The sequence below is a fragment of the Podarcis pityusensis genome (genome assembly GCF_964106645.2).
Source record: "Podarcis pityusensis genome assembly, chromosome: 8".
Taxonomy (NCBI): Eukaryota; Metazoa; Chordata; class Lepidosauria; order Squamata; family Lacertidae; genus Podarcis; species Podarcis pityusensis.
Window position 1 is genome coordinate 11,771,858 of NC_138033.1, and position 23,357 is coordinate 11,795,214.

The 23,357-nt window shown below is 46.8% G+C and overlaps 1 protein-coding gene and 1 long non-coding RNA gene across 2 annotated transcripts in view; one reads left to right on the top strand and one right to left on the bottom strand.

Moving 5' to 3' along the window:
• The window catches only part of LOC308484594, a 92,020-nt gene extending 85,168 nt beyond the window's left edge, over positions 1-6,852 (bottom strand). The window contains exon 1 of the long non-coding RNA XR_013990023.1: positions 6,716-6,852. This is a non-coding gene — a long non-coding RNA (uncharacterized lncRNA). The remainder of the gene's footprint in view (positions 1-6,715) is intronic.
• CADM4 (cell adhesion molecule 4) overlaps positions 1-23,357 on the top strand; it is a 133,013-nt gene that overhangs the window by 6,494 nt on the left and 103,162 nt on the right. The window lies entirely within an intron of this gene.

The following is a 23,357-nucleotide window of genomic DNA, read 5'->3' on the forward strand; positions in this document are numbered from 1 at the left end:
GGCACAGAGGGAACCCAGATTCTGTGACATAGCTGAAGGCTCGGTTCTGCTCTCAAAAGTGGTGCAGGCCTACATGCACATTTGGCCTTCTGGTACCCTCCATCCTAGTGACAAAATGGTGGTGGTAGTGGTGGTGGGCATAGGTCTCAACCACCCTATGGGATGACATGAAATGGCAGGGATACTGGGAAGAATTCTGCTTCCCTAGCAACTCCCTAAGGTGCAGATCCTTGCACTTCTGAGAACTCATGCGTCAGGGCAGGTCCACACATCACACATCCAACACATGGCTCCCTTCCCCACACTGAAAAATCTTAGACACTGTAGTTCCCCCTCGCAGAACTGCAGTTCCCAGCACCCTTGCCCAAGAGAACTATAATTCCCAGGACTCTTTGGAGGCAACTTGTGTGATTGGGTCATGTATGATGTGGGTCTGCCTTGCGTAGAGGAGAACCAGTTATCCTGGAAATGGCTGCAGGAGATTCTCAAGGGAGCAAGTGCCCTTTGGCTAAAACCAGGGATCCCCTGGGCCTCCTCTGCTATAGACAGCCATGTGTATCACTTCAGTGGTGAAGCATACAATTAATGGGCTTCTCTTTACACCCCCACCATTTGCATGCTAGACAACATTCCTAACGTGTGTGTTGTGTGTGAGAGAGAAGACAAACGAAAAAGGTTTGCCAACCTTGATTAAAAGCAACAACACTCTGAGCATGTGCAGTTCTGCATTTTAAACCTGCTCAGACCGTAGCACCATCATGACTCCAGGAACAAAATGCAGTTTTGCTTCTCCTGCACTGACACTAAAAGCAAAAATAATAAAGTGAGCATCTGTGACCGTGTCTATGCCCAGCTGGCCCACCCCCTGACTTTAAAATGCCTTCAGAAATAAGAAAGGATGCTGAGGCTGCCAGTGGTATTAAGTCCTGGCATGCCCATTCAGACCCAAGTGCTGGCATCTGTTTGATGCTGCCTTCGTCACCTGGGTGGTCAGTTTGGGGCTTCTCTGGGTTGCAGGAGCCTAGACCAGCTCTGAGGTCCAGCTGTGGCTGCATCACGTCCTGGGGCATCCAGGATTCAAAGCAGTCACTCCTCTTTTGCCCTTCCCTTTATCTGGAGTAGCCCTTTTTGAAATCAAGATGCCCCTGCCCTTGGCTTGTCAAAGCAACAATAATTATGTCAGGTTTAAGAAGTCATACCCTTAGGTTATCTTAACATACGTTTCTGATTCTTCGCCCCACTGTATAATTTACAAAAAAGAAGTATGGTGGCGCAGCCTTTGACCCAGAACCCACTCCCTGCAAATCCCCCCAAAACATGGGAGCTGGTGAGAGGGCACTGTGTGTGTGTGTGTGTGTGTGTGTGTGTGTGTGCTTTTGAAGCAAATGTTGCAGACATTGAAAAATCACGCTGCCAGTTGCAGATGGCCAATTCAAAACCCGTTGATCGCTGAGGGATTTGTCCTCATATGGCAGTTTTCTTTATGGATGTCTACTTGTTTCTTCTTTTTTTGTTTTCGGGGGCTTGTTCTGGTGTGCTTGGTTTGCGCTGTGCGGCACCATGTTTGCCTGAGGCAGCTAATTCCATCTTGTGGCAGAGGAAGAGGTCTTGAACTTGGTCTAAAAGGAGAGAGTGGAAACTTGAGACCCGCTGGCCAGATTCAGCCCCCAGAGACTTCTCATTTGGGCCCCAGCGTAACCCCTGCTGCTACGGGTTTATTGCGTCTCTGTGCCACCTTTGTCTCCTAGTTGTTCAAGATGCTGTGCATGGTTCTCCGCCACAACAACCCTGTGAGGTAGGTTAGGCTGAAAGGCAGTGACTGGCCCAAGGTCACCCTGTGAACACTGGTTTTTCCCCTGGTCCTAGTCTGACACTTTAACCACTTCCTCACCCTAGCAATCACCCACAGGCACACAACCCAAGCCTGTCCAGCCACTTTCTCCCAAGCGGAGGCTCAGACTACACATGATGGCAGTAGACACCTACCTTTTAAATGTGGATCTCTGTAATTGTGTATAAGGGTGTGTGTCTTGAAAAGCAAAGGAGCATTCGGAAACCTCCGCCCACAATTCCTGCCTCCTTTCCTTCAGCCGGGTTCTGATCCTGGAAATGAGCATAGATGGGAGGAAAGCCTCTCCCCATCCCCCACCATCCCCTGGGGGGCTTTTCTTCCAGCCCCACCTCAGACAGACTGAGGCAGATCTGCATTTCAAATTTACCAACAGATCTGCCACAGTCACATGGAGTATAGGCCTATTTAACATCTTTCTTCCCCATTGTGAACACTGAGAGGCTTGGGGCAGAGAACTCCTTCACAGGTCCCTGTCTGAGGTCAGTTAATCCTAGGAGCAGAGCTGGAGAGCGTGCAGGATCAAGGGTGTTGCTGGTGTGGAAGCAGGACTTGGGGATACTCAAGCTGGAAGGGAAATAAAAGCCCAGTCAGTTTTGCAAGATCTGGCTTGGAACCTGGAGCGCATGACAAGAGATCTATAATGAACTACTATCCCGGTGCAGGTCCAGAAGTGACTGAGATTCATACCTTTACAACCACTTCCCTGCCTTCCTGGTTTCCTGCTGGTTTCTTCCTGTTCCTGAGTAGACCTCTGATGTAGACCACTTCAGGGTTTGAGGGTGGGTGTGGTAATCATTGTGGTGTTGGTAGGGTTGCCATAAGTCCAGAATTTCATGGACGCACACGGAATACTGGGGCCACAAGCAGTGCCTGGACGGAATTCAGCTAAATGCCTGGGAAAATCTGGATGTTCAGCAGTTTTTCCTCAGAAACAGCTCAGAATGTCCATATTCTTTGCAATTTTGCAAAAAAAAAACAAAATAATAATAATAATAATAATAATAATAATAATATTTATACCCCGCCCATCTGGCTGGGCTTTCCCAGCTATTCTGGGCGGCTTCCAAAAAAATATTAAAATACTGTAATACATCAACAAAACAAAACTCAACAATTTTGGCCAAAAGCTAAAAAAAAAAAAACCCACCCCAGAACTTTGGCCAAAATTTAAAAAAACCCTCAACAACTATGTTTGAAATATGGCAACCCTAGGTGTTGACAGCAAGATGCCCATGGGACAAAGCAGCCCAGTACCTCCTTCTGTGGATTCCATGCTTCCTTCTCTGATAAGGCCATAAGAAGAGGCTTCTGGATTGTGCCAAAGGCCCATCTTGCCTAGAACTCTGCTCTCACAGTGGCCCCCCAAATGTCTGGGAGAAGCCCATAAGCAGAACCTAAGCACAACAGTGATCTCTGCACTTGTTGTTCACAGCTACTGGCATCCAGAGGCATATGTTGCTTCTGACAATAGAGGTAGAAGAATGTCACCATTGATAACCTTCTGCTCCATGGAGTAAAGAGTCCTGGGATTCTTTCAGACACAAAGTCCTTCCCGGGGTCCTGGTCAGATTAAACCCTGGCCGTGCTTCAGCTGTTGCCTCCTGTGCACAAGTCAAAAGAGTGAGGGCATGGCAGCCTGCCATTGGGGGCTGTGTGCCTGGGAGTCAGTGGGCAGAGTCATTGTTGCTGGACGTCCAGTCCTTGTTCCATACCTTTTTTTAAAAAATTGTTTTAGCCTTAAAGTATAAGTGGTCAATGTTGTTATCCCTCCTGCTCTGACTGTTGAATGAAGGTTTCACCCCTGCTGTATAAAATGGTCCACAAAAGCATGTGGCAAAGATCCGTCTCAGATTTTCGAGTCAACTAGCGAACCTTGCCTCAAATTGTAGAGCCACGGGGTTTGGTGGTGGTTCTCAGAGTACAAAGCAAGATGGGAGCGGCCATTCTGGAGGGAAGGCAAGAAGAGAGAGCAGGAGATGAGCAGAATAAATAAAGAATCATTTGAGTGGCCGAATAAGGATTTGAACCAAAGTTCTCCAACTCACAAGGCCAACATCTTCTGAGGCCCTTCTTTGTGTGCCTCCTCCTCGAGAGGTCAGGAGGGTGGCAACACGAGAACGGGGCCTTCTCTGCAGTGGCTTCCCGTCTGTGGAATGCTCTCCCCAGGGAAGTTCACCTGGTGCCTTCACTATACACCTTTAGGTGCCAGGCAAAAACGTTGCTTTTTAACCAGGCCTTTGCCTGACCTGATCTACATCCTATACCTTTTTAAAACGCTGTCTCTTTTTAGGGTGGTTTTTTTATTGGGTTGTTGCTTGATTTTATGTATGTAATCCTTTATGTGACCCGCCCTGAGACCTTCGGGTATAGGGCGGTATAGAAATAAAACAAACAAACAAACAAAAATAAAATAAATAAACAATATCCCTTATTGTAGCACTAGTGGGTCAGAGTTTTGACCAGGACCAGGAAGGTTCAGATTCAAATCACTGCTCAGCCTTGACGCTAGTCAGATGATTTTGGGTCTCTCTCTCTCTGTCTGATAAATCTACCTCACAGGATTGTTTGGGGGATAACATGGGACAGTAAAAACAATACAGCCTTGGGCTCCTTGGAGAAAAAGCGGGATAGAAATGTAATAAGCACAATCCCATTTGACCATGCATCGTGCGTTTAGCATCCTGGCATTGAAACCAGATTCTGGATCTGAGCCCAGGCTCTCCTTAAGCCCCTGCACCTCTCCTGCCCCGAGCCTCAGTCGTTTCTCTGTTCTAGCCATTGCCTGCCTCTCTGCTTCCTTCCCCGGGGTGGCTGGGAAACTCTGACATCTGCTACGTTACAGCCGCATCTGTTCCAACTCTACAGACAGAGACTCTCACCTAAGAGATCTACAGCAAACCTTTTTAGAACTAAAATATCCACCTGATGAAGTTAAACAACAGATCAACAGAGCCAGACTGATACCCAGAGAGAACTTGCTGCAAGACAGACCCAAAAAAGAAAATAACAGAACACCACTAGTAATCACATACAGCTCCCAAGTTAAAACAATTCAACGCATCATCAGAGATCTACAACCTCTCCTAGACAATGACAGTTCTCTTTCTCAAGCTCTGGGAGGAAGACCTTTCATTGCCTGCAGACAGCCACCCAATTTTAAACAATTCCTCACCCACAATAATACAACAACCAGACTTAACATGGACACTGGTACCAGAGCCTGCAATAAACCCAGATGCCAAATTTGCTGCCACATACACCCGGACAACACCATTACTGGCCCCAACAACATCAAACATATCATCTCAGGTCTATTTAATTGCTCATCTTCTAACACTGTGTATGCCATCAAATGCCAACAGCGCCCTTCAGCTCTCTATATTGGGCAAACAGGCCAAACTCTACGCCAAAGGATAAATGGACATAAATCTGATATCAGGAATCACAGGACAGAGAAACCAGGACATTCTATACAAGAGCTCAAAGTAGCTGTCTTATTACAAAAGAATTTCAGAAAGAGACTGGAAAGAGAAGTTGCTGAATTGCAACTTATTACCAAACTTAAAACCATGGAGAGACCTGGTCTGAATAGAGACATTGGACTCTTATCTCATTATACAGGATGAAGCTATTTTTAGCCATCTCACCCCTTGCTTTTTCCTGTAAGACCAATTGCAGTCGTTAACCACACCTACCAGCCAATCACCCATTCCCACCACCCTTCTGAGTAATACCCCTCCCGACCCTCTCACTACTCACTATATATAAGGGTCTGGTGACTTCTGTTTCAGTGTATCTGAAGAAGTGTGCATGCACACGAAAGCTCATACCAGTAGCAAACTTAGTTGGTCTCTAAGGTGCTGCTGGAAGGAATTTTTGTTTGTTTGTTTCATCTTTAGTCAGTCTTTGCAGATCTCTGGGCTGACAGTCTCTCTAGCAGCGGCTGGGCACCAGGACCCAGCTGAAGCACAGGGGGAGGCGCTGCTGCTGCCTGGGCTCTCAGCATGCAGCTCACTCCTCGCCTTCCATTCAGAAAATAATACCCCCTCCAGAAGGGATTGGAACCACTGGGGCGGGAATCTGGATTTGTGAGCAGGCACGAGCATAAGGTCATCTGCTTGGGGAAGAACCTGGAGCTCCCTGATCAGAGCCACTTGGGCGAGGATGGAAGCAGGCAAGCAGCAGCGGCATAGGAAACATTTTTATGCCTCGTTCCTGGAAAAGTTCTTTTTTCTTTTCTTTTTTGTTAGCTGCGCGGCTTCTTTCATGCTGTGCCTCCCCCTCCCCCTCTGCTTCCCCCAAATCCAGAGTCTGTGTCAAGGATACCCAGTCAGAATTAATTACACAAGTTAATTAAGCTTGTGCACATGTACTTAATTTTTGCATAAATCGTTTTCTTCTTCTGACATTCCGGTTTTTAAAAGGATTTTCTGTGTGTGTGTGTGTGTGTGTGTGTGTGTGTGTGTTAGAGGAAGAGGAGGAGGGGGACCTTCGGTAACAAAGAGAGAATGAAGAGTGAGGTTAGCAAGAGGAAATGCGGTCTCTCCTTCAGATTGCCCGTTTTCCGGATTCAGAGCAGGAGTGGCAGTCTTAGAAGCACAGAATCATAGTCACAGAATCATAGAATGGTAGAGTTGGAAGGGGCCACAAGGGTCATCTAGTCCAAACCCCTGCGATGCAGAAATCTTTTGCCCAATGTGCGGCTCAAACCTACAACCCTGAGGTTAAGAGTCTCATGCTGTACTGACTTCAGCTATCCCTTCAGTATTGCAGCCCTCCAGATGTGACTGCAGATCCCATCATCCCTGCAACATCTGAAGAAGAGCCATAGGTTAGGTAACCTTGCTGTAGGAGATTATTAACCTACCTGTCCATGGGACATGGGTGGCGCTGTGGTCTAAACCACTGAGCCTCTTGGGCTTGCCGATCGGAAGGTCGGAGGTTTGAATCCGCTCGATGAGGTGCACTCCTGTTGTTCTGTCCCAGCTCTTGCCAACCTAGCAGTTTGAAAGCACACCAGTGCAAGTAGATAAATAGGAAGGAAACCGCGTTTCCATGCGCTCTGGCATCTGTCATGGTGTTTCATTGCACCAGAAGTGGTTTAGTCATGCTGGCCACACGACCCGGAAAGCTGTCTGTGGACAAACGCTGGCTCCCTCGGCCTGAAAGTGACTGGCCTTTGACTGGACTTAACCATTCAGGGGTTCTTGACCTTTTTACCTTTTACCTGTCCATCCACCCTGTTATCTTAATTTCTCTCCTTGCTCCCTTTCTGCTGTGCCAATCAATTGTTAATCCCACCTACCCACTTCCTCTTGCTCTCAATTATTTATTTATTATTAAATCTGAATGGAAGCTGTCAAGGATGGCTTATTCATTATAGATGGATTATCCCCTGCTCCCAATTTAATAATAATAATAATAATAATAATAATAATAATATATGCAAGATGGCCAACAAGGTAGGGATACTAAAGTAGCAATGAGGGATGGAAAGCTGTAATTGTTGCTAATAATGAATTGTTGTCTGATCCTTTTTACACCAAACCTTCATAGGACTCCATTCACATGTTTCTCAACTTTTATGATCCTGAAGACTGTCGGTTTACCAGGTTCCCTTTAATCTGCATTCTGCATTAGATGTCACTGTTTGCCCATTTTGATGTGAACTTGAAGAGAGAGAGAGAGAAAGAAAGAGGATAGATACATGAATTATTGGTTACAAGATAGGGTGAGAGTCCGCCTGTAATTTTCGCATTTCCTTTCCTTATAGAAAATGATTTAGAAAGCGTGTGTTTTGCTTGAAACCTTGAGGCAGGTTATTTGACTTGGGTAAGGTAAGGACAGATTTCACAGCTCCTTTTTTGGGTTGAACACTGAGCTTCCCACCTGAGGGCCTGAAGTTTATATAATCAGGTGTTAAGCCAAGTTTACACCAACACCATACATTTAGAGCACATTTGATGCACATAGCTTCTCCCAGATAATCCTGGGAAAGCCACTTCCGCAATAAACAAGGAGGTGGGGTTGCGGGAATCCCCGCCCGTGTCATACCCCGGGCCAGCCAATCGGCTGGCTCCGGGGGCGGGGCCTCGGCTATTTAAACCTGCCACAGCCGAGGCTCCTCCTCTTTTCTTCCGCTGCTGCAGCTGACCCGGTTTTCCCGCCCATCCCACCCCTTTTTAGGATAGGTTCTCTGACGTTGCTATGAATTCCGGTTGGTCGCCATCAAGGGGCCTGGTAGGAATTTTCCCAAATGGCAGGTTGGCTCCAGCCATTTGGTTTTCGCCTACCTCGTAGCCAACCGTCACAATACCGTCTTCGGTATTGGCGGTTAGGCATTGGTAGGGGTACTGTCCTATTGTTATGCAAATGAAGGGGGAAGGAGCGCCATCACCTTCCCCTAAGCAAGGGTAGTTCGGTAAAGGATTCTGGGGGGCGTGGCCTTGTCCTAAGCCTAAGGAGGTGTGGGCCCATGGGCGGTGACACCCGGGTGAGGTCCTAGTTGACGTGCCTCAGCAGGACTCCTCCCTCTGGTGATTAACCCTTCCGGCCTCTAGCCGGTTAGTAGTTAGGACCATTGCCTAAGCCAATACTGCTCAATTCCTGTAATCAATAAAGTTGTGGCCCAATTTGACCCATTAACCTGAATTCTTGTGTCCTGTGTCTTTATTTCCTCGGGGGGAGGCGGGAACTCGCCACACAACTGTAGTTTGTTAAGGGCACTGGGAATTGTAACTCTGTAGGGAGCAAACTACAGTTTCCAGGATTTTTTGAGAGGAAGCCCTGTGCTTTAACTGTATGGTGTATCTGTGACTTAGGACTTGGGGGACCAGGGGTTCAAATCCCCACTCAGCCATGAAGCCTACTAGTTGACCTTGGGGCAGTCACAGTCTCTCAACCTAACCTACCTCACAGGATTGTTGTGGAGATAACATGGGACAGGAGAGGACCGTGTACTCTACCTAGAGCTTTTTGGAGAGATGGTGGGATAGAAATGGAATAATAAAATCAGAAGAAGCGTGTGTGTTTTTAGTTTTGTTCCCAAACATTAGCTCTCTGTGTGCCCCGCCACCCCTGCAAAATGTCCCCACTTCTGCATTTGGTGGTCATCGTCACAATGCTCTTTACCCATGATCGTAAAGAATAAGTCTTCTTTTTTCAAAGATGTACCCTTCCTCTAACTTCTAACTTTTGTCTCTTAGCACTTTAGAAGCTCTGGAGAGATGGTGAGGTGGGCAGTTTTAAAGTCCTGTTACCCACCTTGAGTTCTCAGGATAGGGCAGGTTGAACCCCGCCCCCCTTCCCCCTTTTAGCTTCAGCTCTATGACCCTGGGCTGGAAATAGTTATTTTACTGGCTGATGAATGAGGTGTGAATTGCTGAAGATGGAGCCTCTCTCAAGCTGTGTTCACACTTGTTCAGCCTCCATCCTGGCTCCCGTCTGCAATCCTTGCTGAACTGTGAACATATTGTAAGACTTGGCAGCTGTAAAGGGACCAGAATAGAATGACTTCTGCTCTCTTTGCCTGGAACCTGTGGCCTTACCTGAATCTCACTTTGAAACTGATCATGCTGGGGTGGGGAAAGCATCAAATCAGACAGCATGAGAGACGGAAACAGGACAAAAAATCTAAGAACATAGGGAAACCTCTTTAAACCGAGCCAGACCCCTGGTCCATCTAACTCATTCCTGTCTACACTGACAGGCTGTGACTCTGCAGGGCTTCAGAAATGCCCTACCTTGGAGATGCTGGGGACTGAACCATGCAAAGCCCTATGCACAACCCTTGAGAGATGTCCCTTCCTCTTTCATTTTCCAACCTGTCTTCCTTTTGGTAGCCTTTTTTACATCGCTCCATCCTCTGAGGAAACTCCTGTGTGTGGCAGAGGATTATGGGACATGTGGCAGGATGCTCTTCACAATGGGCCATACAATCACCTCTTGCTAAATGAGAGCATGGCTTAGCATGCTGGGTGCACTTCCTTTCTGAAAAGCTTCCATTTCATAACTGGTCCCTGAGAAACCTTAAAGCTCAGGGATGGCAAACCTAAGACCTGCTAAATACTGTCAGATTCTGATTCCCATCAGCCCCAGCTAGCAAAGAATGGATGGCCACAAGTTTCCTCACCTGAGCTCTGCCTAGCTTCAGAAGGAGCCCTAGGTTTTCTCCGCGCACGGCTAGCTCGTGAGATTGAAAATCTGCTGCTCTGTTGCCTTTGATACCTGGGAAACATGGGCAGGATTCTCCACGTTCCTGTATCCCAGCATTCAACAGCCCTCAAGACCTCTTTCCTGTCTCAGAAGGTAGAATTGCAATGATTCATCCATGTAAATAAGCTGTGTCTCTTTCTGAGACTACGCTGCCCACAATCCATCCCACCGTAGGCATGCAAGCTGATCATATGGCACAAATTGGTTATCCTACCAGGTAGGCTGTGTTGTATGATGGGGGTTGTAGTCTAGTAACATCTGGGGACCCAAGACTGGGAGAAGGCCGCACTAATAAATACTCTTTTGCTTGGTGGTTAAAGGACAGCTTTCGCTGTTTCTGTGTGGAGGTGGGTTGAAAAAAGGCCTATTAGCCGCTAGATTAGGAAGATTGCTGATAATGGCCCAGGGAGGCTGACTATTCTGTAGGGATTAATTCAAGGTTCATGGATGTGATCTGGTGTGTGTATGTGTGTGTGTGCGTGCAACAGAAGATATGGTCACACCAGATTGTAGGGTGTGGCAGCTGGAGGGCTGGCGATCGTCCTACTGGAAGAAGGAGGTCATTTGGGGATAAGTAGGTTTTCTCCTGTGAGACACATTGTTCATAGCTGCCCAGTTCTTTTTCACCTCTGCCAGCCTTGCTGGGTCTGCCAATCCATCATTGTCCGGATATAATAGGACGGCATTAATGAAGAGACGGGTGCCAAGGAGGCCATCAGACTCCCGGGACAGCCAACAGCGCACGTGGGGGAGAGAGAACTCTTCTCTGGGCACCATGCCTCACTTCCGTCTTGGAAGCCAACCCCAAGAAGTTCTGACCTCCGTTCCTCCGCTGCCGTCTTAAGTGCCTCTTCTTCCCAGAGTCGAGGTGCTCTCAGGTGCTCTGTGTGACCGAGAGCATGGTTCAATTCCTCATCTAGTCACAAAAGCTCTCCAGATGACCCAGGCCTGATCATTGCCCTCTGCCTCTCTCTGCAACCTTTGCAACATGGGATTGTTGTAAGCATGTGCTGAAAGCAAGAGCTTTATAAGCTGGCAAATGCTACCACTATAGGTCTGCTCGGGTGTTATGCTTGAATGGGGAAGATAAACATGCAGAGGGGGCCCATGCCATCTTGCTCCCAGTTGCCCCACGTGCACCAGCCCCTGCTTGATTTGCTCCTGAGCTCCCCCCAGTGTGGACCTTCCCAGATTAACATAGGAATGTCAAGAAGGGAGTGCGCAGGAGCAGGAGTAGATATGGATACAGTGGCACCTCAGGTTACATACGCTTCAGGTTACATACACTTCAGGTTACAGACTCCGCTAACCCAGAAATAGTGCTTCAGGTTAAGAACTTTGCTTCAGGATGAGAACAGAAATCGTGCTCCGGCAGCGCAGCAGCAGCAGGAGGCCCCATTAGCTAAAGTGGTGCTTCAGGTTAAGAACAGTTTCAGGTTAAGTACGAACCTCCGGAACGAATTAAGTACTTAACCTGAGGTACCACTGTATTGGGAGCAGCAGGAATGTCTCCTCTTCCACCTACTCGAATTTACATTCTGTGCTCAGGCAAAGGTTGCTTACACACTATGCATTTAAAGCACATTTGCACCCTCTATCCAGAAGAATTATAGGAAACCAGGGTTGCCAACTTGAATAAAATATTGTAGGGAGAGGTAAGCCCCACCCCACATAATCAATCCCATGGCATGGCACACACTACCATTTGACTTGCAATGCCCATCAACTTTGGGGGAGCCCAGAGTCCTCAAATCTTTTATGGGGGGGCTGAAGGGACCTCGGCCCCCAGGAGTTGGCTCCTCCTGTTGCTTACCTGTCACAGAGCTACAATTCCCAACACACTTAACAAACTGTCTATTACAGGCTCCTTCTGTTGGGTGAAGGAGTCTCTTGAGTCCTTTTGCTGCAATCCACTCCGGTAAGGGCCGGAACTTGCAGGTTTGTTCTTTCTAATTACACCTGACATATTTTTTTATCTCGCTGTTCTTCTAAAGAGCACTTGGCAACGGCCATGTAGCAATTTGGTTTTTCATCTTCCCACAGGCCCTATGGGATAGGTTATGTTGTGAGGTGGTCGCTGACCCCAAGGTTTGCCCTTCATGGCCAAAGCACAAGGTTGTGCCTTGAACTCAGGCCGCCGCAGAACAAGTTTCAACCTCTTGTCCGTTGTCTGTGGCACGCTGAGTCCCTGGTTTTCTTCCTGAGTGTTGGGACTTTCCTCTAGACAATGGGGGCTCTCCTTCCTTCAAGTTCCTTGACAGGAAGGTGGTCTATAAGTGCAGAATATAAATGGAATGGAAGATATATATATAAATGCACTATAAATTTATATGGGTTTCATGTCAGTTTTGAAAGTTACGGCTTCCCCAAAGAATCTTGGGAGCTATTGTGTAGAAAGGTTACTGGAAAGGCTCTCGGGTCTCCCCACAGGACTATATTTCCAAGGATTCCCCGGGGAACGAGAGTGCTGTGATGGCAGAGAGACACAGTTTCCGTGGCCAAAATTCCTAGACCTGAATGTGGTACTTTGCTGTCTGCAATGAGGGACAGGATGGTGCAGACATGCACCCAATTCTACGTACAGAAGCCACCCAGCTAAATCTTACTTTGACCCGGGTGATGGGATGTACTCTAGGGCAGCAGCCTAGTTTAGGTGGCTCAATTCAGCTTTGCTGTCCGACATCCCACTGCAGAGGTGGGATAGGCTGAGAGACAGTGACTGACCTGAGGGTGCAGTTCTGCGGAAGCAGCATTTCCTATCGTTGTGTGGGGCAAAATCGCCCCACTGAAGGTTGCCTTGGTTGCTTGAAGGAACAATAAGGTTTTTAGACAAGGTCGCAGTTTGGCTGACCCTGCTCTAAAGTAGCAGAATCCAGGGGTCCAGTCACGTCTCCTGCTCTCTCGACCGCCCCTCACATCCCCAGCCTGCCTCGCCTCTGCAGCTCTCCTGCTTATTGCTCCGTTTCTCTTGCTCTGCCTAATTGTTTCTGCCTTCCCTATTATGTGAACTAAATATTGCCTTCCATAGCTCAGGGCCTCTTCCTACCTTGGCGCGCTCCTTTCGAGATTGTTTTCCCTCCTCTAGGCTACCTGCGCAACCAAGATGGAGTGACCTAGGAGTCCACAAGGAGAACTAATTATTGTATGTTCAGGGGGTGTTTACAGAGCCCATCCCCACAGACTCCCAGCTCTGGTTTCTCTCTCTCCTCCTCTCTGTCTCTCTTCCCTGCTTGCACAGAGCATCCTGAGATGGAGAACGCTGGATCTGGAGAGGCGCTGGGTCCCACTGGGGATTGAGGCAGCGCAACGGCTGCCTTTTAGCACCGACAGAGCACAAGTAATTAACGGCAGCAGCAAAACCCCATCCTTCTCAGAGCAGGTTTGCTGGCTGCTTATGCAAAGATCTTCTGCATCTTTGTTGGGACGCGGCCATTTTGGTCCTCCCCGGAGTGGCAGCTGGGATTTGTTTACTTGCTGCACAGGAAACTTTTGCTTAGGCTTGAGATGCGGCTGACTCTGGACTGGAAACGGGGGCATTTGCATGTTTGGCTAACATGAACCGATGGCCCTGCACAGTCAGTATGTATTTGCTGTGTTGGGAAAGAATCATCAACAACTTGTTCCGGGTCAGATAGGCCGTTGTCCAGGGGTTTTCCTTCTCTGTCTCACCCCACTTCACCCTGCAGTGTCTGGCTTGGCTTGCTTGCTTTTGAGTTATTTTTTTTTACTTTCTAAGCACCTTTCTACTTGTTCTGTGTGGATGGAGACAGCAGAGGCTGGTCCATTAGCACGAAGCGGGCACTGATCCACCTGCCATAGCCTGCTACCACCTGTTTTCCTAAGGGTGCAGGCGGTTGGCATTGCTTCCTCCTCTTTAGTCTTAGTTGTTGCCCTTGCAGAAGTCCAGGAGGAAACGCTAGAGTTTGTTGGTTTTGGCACTGGCTCCTCCTACTGCTGGGCTCCCTGCCTGCTGACCCACCAGCTGCAGTGGGCACCAGCCACCATCAGCCACCATGGCAGAGACTCTGCCTAGATTGTGAGCCTGGCTGTTGCTGTTTTGCAGGTAGATGGCAAGCTCAGGTTGTGCAGTTAAAGTGGATTTGGTTCTGGCCAGTGAGTAGACGATTGGTCATGCCTTGGTAGGGAGTCATTGATCGACTTTCGACTGCTTTGGATTCCTCGAAGCAGCTAGATAACACTCTCCTCCCCACAGAGATGGGGAGCTGGAAATTCACTTCTCATTCAAAGGTGAATCTACCCAATTCACACTTTGCAAAAACAAAGGTGCAAACTGATACACAACCATCCTTTGAAATTTGCCCTTCTCTGAATGTTGCAGTGCAGTTCTCTGACCAAATAATGTGTATATCAATGTCTTTACTGGGTTAAAGGGTGCATTAAAATGAATACAGTCATACCTTGGGTTACAGATGCTTCGGGTTGTGCGTTTTCGGGTTGCGCACCGCGCTGAACCCAGAAGTACCAGAACGGGTTACTTCTGGATTTCGGCACTCACACATGCGCAGAAGCGCTGCATCACAACCCGCGCGTGTGCAGACACAGTGCTGCGGGTTGCGAATGCTGCGGGTTGTGAACGTGCCTCCTGCACGGATCACGTTTGCGACCCGAGCATCCACTGTATATTGGTGGAAAGAAGAGGGGGAAATGCATTATATTAGGAACCATTGTTTTGCAAAAATGTGCCTATCAGGCACAATTGCACACAAAAAGGTATTATATTAGCAGAAGTTCCATCCTAAAATGCTGAAGAATCTCCACGAGGACATTTGTTTTTTAGTGGGAATTACTGTGGAAATGTGGAGGACAACATAACATAGGAAAGGTGAGAAACCGAAATGGACAGATTCAGCCATCCACCTCCCCAGTCCTTCTCAAAACTTATCGGAGTCCTGGTTGCCAACTCCTGTTCCTGAATCGGTTGTTTCCTCTCTGGCTAGATATGCATTGCTGATTTTCAAATTGGTTTAGCAGTCATTTCCCTTGTTCTCATGGGAATGCAGTTCTATGAGAAGAACTTGGCATTCCCAGGATATGTTGAGGTTTAATCGGTGTAGAAGGCATACCAGCTAGTGTAGATAGCATTATTCTTTATTTAAAGCTATCCATGTAAATTAATAATAATAATGATGATAATAATAATAATAATTTAATAATCATTTTATTATTTATACCCCACTCATCTGGCTGGGTTTCCCCAGCCACTCTGGGCAGCTTACAGCATATATAAAACATAGTAAAATATCAAACATTAAAAACTTCCCAATACAGGCTGCCTTCAGATGTCTTCTAAAAGTTGTGTAATTCTTTATCTCCTTGACATCTGATGGGAGTGTGTTCCACAGGGAGGGCACCACCAACAAGAACGCCCTCTGCCTGGTTCCCTGTAACCTCACTTCTTGCAGCGAGAGAACCACCAGAAGACCCTCGGAGCTGGACCTCAGTGTCCAGGCTGAACAATGGGGGTGGAGATGCTCCTTCAGGTATACTGGGCTGAGGCCGCTTAGGGCTTTAAAGGTCAGCACCAACACTTTGAATTGTGCTCGGAAACGTACTGGGAGCTAGTGAAAATCCTTTTGGACCAGTGTTATATGGTCCCAGCGACCACTCCCAGTCACCAGTCTAGTTGCCGCATTCTGGATTAGTTGTAGTTTCCAGGTCACCTTCAAAGGTAGCCCCACGTAGAGTGCATTGCAGTAGTCCAAGCAGGAGATAACTAGAGCACTCTGATGAGACAGTCTGTGGGCAGGTAGGGTCTCAGTCTGCGTATCAGATGGAGCTGGTAAACAGCTGCCTTGGACACAGGATTGACATGCGCCTCCATGGACAGCTGTGAGTCCAAAATGACTCCCAGGCTGCACACCTGGTCCTTCAGAGGCACAATTACCCAATTCAGGACCAATGAGTCCTCCACACCTGCCCGCCTCCTGTCCCCCCAAAATAGTACTTCTGTCTTGTCATGATTCAATCTCAATCCGTTAGCCACCATTTATCCTCCAACCGCCTCCAGACACTCACACAGAACATTCACTGCCTTTACTGGTTCCAATTTAAAAGAGAGGTAGAGCTGGGTAATGTGTCTCAAAGAAGGAAAGGGCAGGTCTAAAGGGTGATTATAGCCTAGAACAGGTGTGGGGAACCTTCAGCCCTCCAGATGCTGCTGGACTGCAACTCCCATCAGTCCTAGCAAGCAGGGCTAGTGGTGAGGGATGATGGGAGTTGTAGTTCAGCAACCTCTGGCCAAAGGTAAGATTTCTCACACCTGGTCTAGAAGATGACACAAGGAAGACAGATGAGGAAGGGGAAGGATATGGAGGCAGAAATAAACGGGGGATGTGTGACTTTTGCAGTTACATGTACTTAGGGTTAGCTACAGATTACAGGGTCAGCCCAAGACATTTGCGGCTCAGGACCACAATACAGTGGTACCTTGCAAGACGAATGCCTCGCAAGACGAATGCCTCGCAAGACGAAAGAGTTTTTCGTTTTTTGAGTTGCTTCGCAAGACGAATTTCCCTATGGGCTTGCTTCGCAAGACGGAAAACGAAAACGTCTTGCAAGTTTGTTTCCTTTTTCTTAAAACCGTTAATAACCTATGGGAAACCGTGCTTCGCAAGACGAAAAATTCGCAAGACGAAAAAACTCGCAGAACGAATTAATTTCGTCTTGCGAGGCACCACTGTACCTAAAGGACCGCCTCCTCCCATATGAACCTACCTGGTCCCTGAGATCATCTTCTGAGGCCCTCCTTTGTGTGCCCCCTCCTCGAGAGGTCCAGAGGCTGGCAACACAAGAATGGGCCTTCTCTGCAGTGGCTCCCTGTCTGTGGAATGCTCTTCCCAGGGAACTTCGCCTGGCACCTTCATTATGGTAAAAACGTCCCTTTTTAACCAGGCCTTTGGTTGTTCTTAGTGACATCCAACACCCTTTTAGAATATGGCTTTTGGTGGTGGTGGTGGGGGTTATTGGGTTATTGTTTTTGGTTTGATTCTATATGTTGTGGTTTTGTTTGGGAACCGCCCTGAGACCTCCGGGTATAGGGCGGTGTATAAATTGAATTAATAATAATAATAATTTTGCTGCCTGAGTTGGAGCAGCAAAGCAAGTTGTTTTGGCATCTCAGGCAGAAAATCCAACAGGTGCTTCTTTTTCTGCAATACAAATGTGACAAGTAATTTGCTGCCCTTTCATGACATCTGAAACTCCTTGGGTTATATCCATCTAGCGTTAGTCATATTCTCAGTAGACCCATTGGACTTAATGGGCATGCCTAACTTAAGCCCATTTATTTCAGTGGGTCTTCTCTTGAGTATAACTTAGGTGGATACAACCCCCTCTGTCTAAAGTTGGGGCTGGCTCTGTTGCTGTCTTTGATGTTGTGCTGGCTGTATCCTGCTGTATAACTTGTGTATTTAGCAACATCACCGTTTTCCCCAAAGAATCCTGGGAACCAATTTGGTGAAGGCACTAAGAATTATTTGAGGTCCTTAGTTCCTTCAACCAAACTACAATTTCTCAAATTCTGTATCAGGAAGCCTATGTAGCATTTAGGTTTTGACTAATTAGTTACTGTAAGTTGATTTTAGGCTGCAGCTCAGGTAAAGAAACCATCATTGATTAATTGCATGAATCTAAATTGAATCTGCAAAAGTTTGTGTACAAATAAATCAATAGTTTTGATGGGGGGAAACATTTCCTTGGTTTTTTTTAAAGAGGCATACTTTTAGAGGCTTTCCCTACTCTGTGAGAGAAGAGGAAGAAAGGTCTTCTAAAGAGGTGCTAATAATCTCTTTTATGGATTTGCAAGTATCTTTTCTTCAAATTAAAAGAATGACAAAATATAGAAAAATACAGAAGTCAAAAACACACTGAACAATGAAATGAAACACACTAAATCATCATGCATGTATAATCAATTCACCCAAAATGGACTTAGTTAGTTCTAGAATTCTTAAGTTAGAACTCAAATTATTTTTATTCTAGTGTTGAATAAAAACAGACCATTACTCCCCAAAACAAGAAACCAACTAAAAAGCTCCAGCTCCACAAATGTCTGTGGGCTGTGTCAAGTGTTAGTCACACATGACTAAATCAGGTCCCTAAATTTGGGTCTACTCTTAGTCCAACTTAGTTGGAGATAAACCTGTGCTTATTCAAAGGCATAATATGCTGGATGTTCTGCACCCATTCCTTATAAGTAGGGACCCAAGTGTAGGCAAGAAGAAGAGTTTGGAAGAAGAGTTTGGATTTGATATCCCGCTTTATCACTACCCGAAGGAGTCTCAAAGCGGCTAACATTCTCCTTTCCCTTCCTCCCCCACAACAAACACTCTGTGAGGTGAGTGGGGCTGAGAGACTTCAGAGAAGTGTGACTGGCCCAAGGTCACCCAGCAGCTGCATGTGGAGGAGCGGGGAAGCGAACCCGGTTCACCAGATTACGAGACTACCGCTCCTAACCACTACACCACACTTCACAATAATTTCACAATTTGCTGAAATATCTGCTCCCTGATTATTTAGCTGCATCTTTTAAAATCAATTAAATTCTTAATTGATTGATGGGCTAAGCCTGCAGTCTTCAACACAGCTTACTAGGGGACACACCTTGTTGAAGAGGTAGGTAGCCGTGTTGGTCTGCCATAGTCGAAACAAAAGAAAAAAAATCCTTCCAATAGCATCTTAGAGACTAACTAAGTTTGTTATTGGTATGAGCTTTCGTATCTGAAGAAGTGTGCATGCACACGATAGCTCATACCAAAGGAATTTTTTTATCTTGTTGAAGAGGCTGAGACTTACCGTACATCCGAGTAAACGTGCATTGGCTTATGCTGTTAAATGTCCCAGGCCAGCTATGATTTGGTCATATTTCCATGAACTTCCTCCTCAAGGTCTGTATATAGACACACACCACTCCTCTGTAAAGGTAAAAGTAAAGGGACCCTGACCATTAGGTCCCCTCGTGACCGACTCTGGGGTTGCGGCCCTCATCTCGCTTTATTGGCCGAGGGAGCCGGCGTACAACTTCTGGGTCATGTGGCCAGCATGACCTAAGCCGCTTCTGGTGAACCAGAGCAGCAGACGGAAACACCGTTTACCTTCCCACTGGAGCGGTACCTATTTATCTACTTGCACTTTGACGTGCTTTCGAACTGCTAGCTTGATAGGAGCAGGGACCGAGCAATGGGAGCTCACCCCGTCGCGGGGATTTGAACCGCTGACCTTCTGATCAGCAAGTCCTAGGCTCTGCGGTTTAACCCACAGCGCCACCCGCATCCCTACCACTCCTCTGGGGGTGTATCAAAAGCTTGTTCTCTTCACTGTTTCAGGTACAGTAGGTTGACACTCACATGAAGGAGTGGCTGTTTAGCTATTCCTTCTCAGGAGAAGGATGGCAGAGAGCATTTTAGAGAGGTTATGTTAATCTGCATTTAGTGATCTTGAGAACACTCTGGTCTGATGTTAATCTGGAACGAAAGCCATGGATTAAGATAGGATTGTCAGAGCGGTAGCTCCGTAAATACACTTCAGAAGAATGGGGCATGGTTGGATATTCCCTGCAAGCAGATGCTGGACGGTTGCAGGTAGGGGTAGCGAGGCAATGCCAGACAGCTGGCCGCATGCTTCTCTGGGCACACTTGATTGCTGTTGTGTCAATATTTTCTATGGTGCTTTTCATAAAAAAAAACTTCCAAAGCTATGTACACAGATTAAAAGTTTTAAAATTCATAAGATCAATTAAAACAAACAAAGCCATCAATGCAGCAAAGAACAGCAGCAAAATTAATTGGTAAACTCAAAAGCTCCTTGAAAAATAATTATAAGAGGAGCTGCTTCCTGGGATCATGTTGCTCGTTGCAAAGGAGCGTGTGAGTTCCTTGGGAGACCAGCCCTGCCTTACTTTTGTGAGTGAAACTTAATGGCTGGGGTTGTAGCCATGGTTTGTTTGGCAATGCTAAACCATGGTTTGTTTGACCTAACTGTAGTTCATTTGAATGTGTGGCTTGTTAACCATGGTTTGTTTTCTGCCAAGAAACCGTGACGAGAAGCTGTAGTTGGTTGTTGGTTTGTAAGCCTTGGTTTGTTTCTGCTATAGTTTAGCGTTGATGTCTGAGTCTTGTTTAACTGTGGCTTGTTTGGAAAACGAAACCATGCTTTGAAGAAACAAGCCATGCTTTATTCACCTGTCACTGAGATTCTCAGCACCCATTTCTGTTAAATTATTTTAAATTGTGAACTGTTTTGTCCTTTGCTTTATTGATAATGCAAAAAAAGGGGCTCCTGTTGTTTGGGATACCTAGTTGTGGTGGTGGCATTAGCATGCGATGCCAGACTCAGGTTGTCAAATACAGACAAGCATGCCTTTGCATAATGCTGAGTGACAAACAGAGGCAAAAGGAGCAGATTCGCCATGTGGCTCTGCCCAGCAAAAATAAATCTTCTTGTCAATTATTTTCAGGACTGTTCCAGTCAGTTTTGGGGTGTTCTTCTGTAAAGAGTTTGATGACAGTACAATGATGATTTCAAAATAATCATTACAAACATGTGGAGATATATAAATATAATACTGTTTATCATCATTCTTTATTACTAGTAATTTTATGCTTCTTCCCCATGGGGCCAAGAGTACAGTTACGAGGAATACAGTCATACCTCATGTTATGTTTGCTTCAGGTTGCGCGTTTTCAGGTTGTGTCCCGCGGCGACCCAGAAGTACCGGAAAGGGTTACTTCCGGGTTTCACCGCTCGTGCATGCACAGACGCGCAAAATGACGTCACGCACATGTGCAAAAGTGGCGAATCACGACCCATGCATGCGCAGACGCGTTTTGCATTCTTTTCAGGTTGTGAACGGGCCTCTGGAACAGATCCCTTTCGCAACCAGAGGTGCCACTGTACCTCCCTCGTGCTCCCCAGCCTTTCAAAGCACTTTTGCAAGATGCTTTTCACAGCCCCATCTTGTTCTGTCTCTTGCTCTCTCTCTTGTCCCAGATTGAAATGAACCCACGGTCTTCTCAGGATCTGCCCCACCTCTCCAAAACACTTTTTCCCATTCTCCCCCATAAACAAGCAGAAGTATGCTTAGTTCTGAGCTTCTCTGCCCTTCTTTCCCTCAAAGAATAACTCAGGCCAGTCCCTCTTTGCAAGACCTTGTTTCACCGCAGTGTGCTTTGTATGAATCAGCCCTTCAGCTTGGATCTGAACTGTGTGTTCATGGTGATGCATTTGGCCTTGGGGTGTGTGTGTGTGTGTGTGTGTGTGTGTGTGTGTGTTTTAGGAGGGAAGAGAAGAGCCCTTCTCCATCCTGGGCTCTTTAAACAGGTTGGAGGTCTCTTCTGGCTCTCGTCAAGCCTCTTAGCTTTCATGTCATCCGACTGGTGTCAAATTGCCTTCTCTCCGGATCTGGCCTCTTTGTGTGAACAGGAGGCTCCAAATCCCCCAGCTGTCTGGTGGAGGTGTTGCCCTTCTGCTTAGGCGGCTCCAGGCTGTGCGCTGTGCCCGCCGGGGTGTGGGCAGAGCTCTCCTCAGCCGATGCCCTTCTGCTCTGGCTTATTGCACAGAGGCCTTGGGGTCTGACAGGTCATGATGTTATTTTTTAAATGAGCTGCTTTCATTTGGGAGGCCTGCAGCAGATAGATTTATTATTCTAAAGCCGGGACATCTCCCCGCATGTCAGAATGTTGGGGAGTTATCCTAGGATGGGTAGGGGAGACTTAATGATTTCGATCAGGGGCTGCTGGGAGCGACATCTGACTCAGTATATCAACAGTCACTTAATATTACCAGTAACTCATTAACATTCTCAAATCGCTTTGTAGTATTCCTAACCTAGAGGGTGGGGATTTGTTTTATTTATTCTAAAATGCCTTTTAAGTCGCGTCAGTAGGTGGATCTATTCCATGTTAGTTTTTTTAATGTCTTTTTATTAAATATTTTCTTGATTTACAAAAGTACAGTGGTACCTCGGGTTACATACACTTCAGGTTACAGACGCTTCAGGTTACAGACTCCGCTAACCCAGAAAATATTACCTCAGGTTAAGAACTTTGCTTCAGGTTGAGATCAGAAATCGTGCTCCGGCGGCATGGCAGCAGCGGGAGGCCCCATTAGCTAAAGTGGTGCTTCAGGTTAAGGACAGTTTCAGGTTAAGAACAGACCTCCAGAACGAATTAAGTTCTTAACCAGACGTACCACTGTATGTGCAATGTCTCTCTCTCATTTTTTTTCTTCCCTCATGTAATATTTTTACAAATCAGTTTCATTTGTTGAGACATTAGGAAGAAAAGGGGGAAAGAGGTGGGGAGGAAGGATGGGTGGGGGTGGGGTCGGGTGACAATGTTTCTATTTTACTTAATATATGTAGGGTTTGGTGTTAGCATTGCTTGTGCAGGTTCTTTGCTGTTATTCCATGTTAGTTGATGCTGACTCAAAGGGCACTTGTTATTTTGGATTAATGAATTTGGAGCGTCAGGCCAGGCCATGTGCATACGCCATACTTCTTTGGGAGCACAGAAGAAAATCTCAGCGCGGTGTTTTGGCTGCAGAATTAAGCTCTCTAACAAACCCCCAACTTCCATTTCCCCGTAAACAAACAAGCAGAGATGAAGTTCGTAGTCCTTGTGCTTATTATAGAAATCCAGGCTTGAAAATGTGTGGGCAAGTGCTGGGTGAAAACCCAGAGGCTAGGGAAGCATATGACTAAGCCTTCCAGAGGTTGGAAGAGGAGGAGGCCTCAGCTCCCCTGTACTCCTTTGATTAGCAGGAGCAGATTACATTATGCAGCGTTTTTTAAAAAGAAAGTGCTGAATAAATTATGCAAAATGGGAGCGGTTAAGAAAATATGCATAATTGTATATTTATACAGGTTGCAGGACTCTGTTTTCCTTGCAGCAGAATTTGTTTTTTCCTCTTGGTGCAGAGCAAGCACAATTTTGGCTTAAGGGTGTAATCCTTACGTGATCAACCCTCTGTTCTCTCCCTGTTGAAATCTTCTCTCAAAACCCAGTTCTTCTGCAAGGTTGCTGGTGGGTGGCTTTCTCCCTCCCCATCCCTTGCTATACTTTTTTATGGCGGTTCCCTTCCCTGATCCAACCGCATCTCCTCCCTTCAAACTTTGTTGTGTCTTGGGTTGTGAGTCTCCAGGCAGGGGCCAATGTCATGCCCTGCCTATCATGAATGGGTCTAATGCAGGGGTCACCAATGTGGTGCACATGTTTGGACTTCCTGGAATAGACTGGGCTGGATCGACCAGTGCTCCAACTTGGTTGAAGTTTGC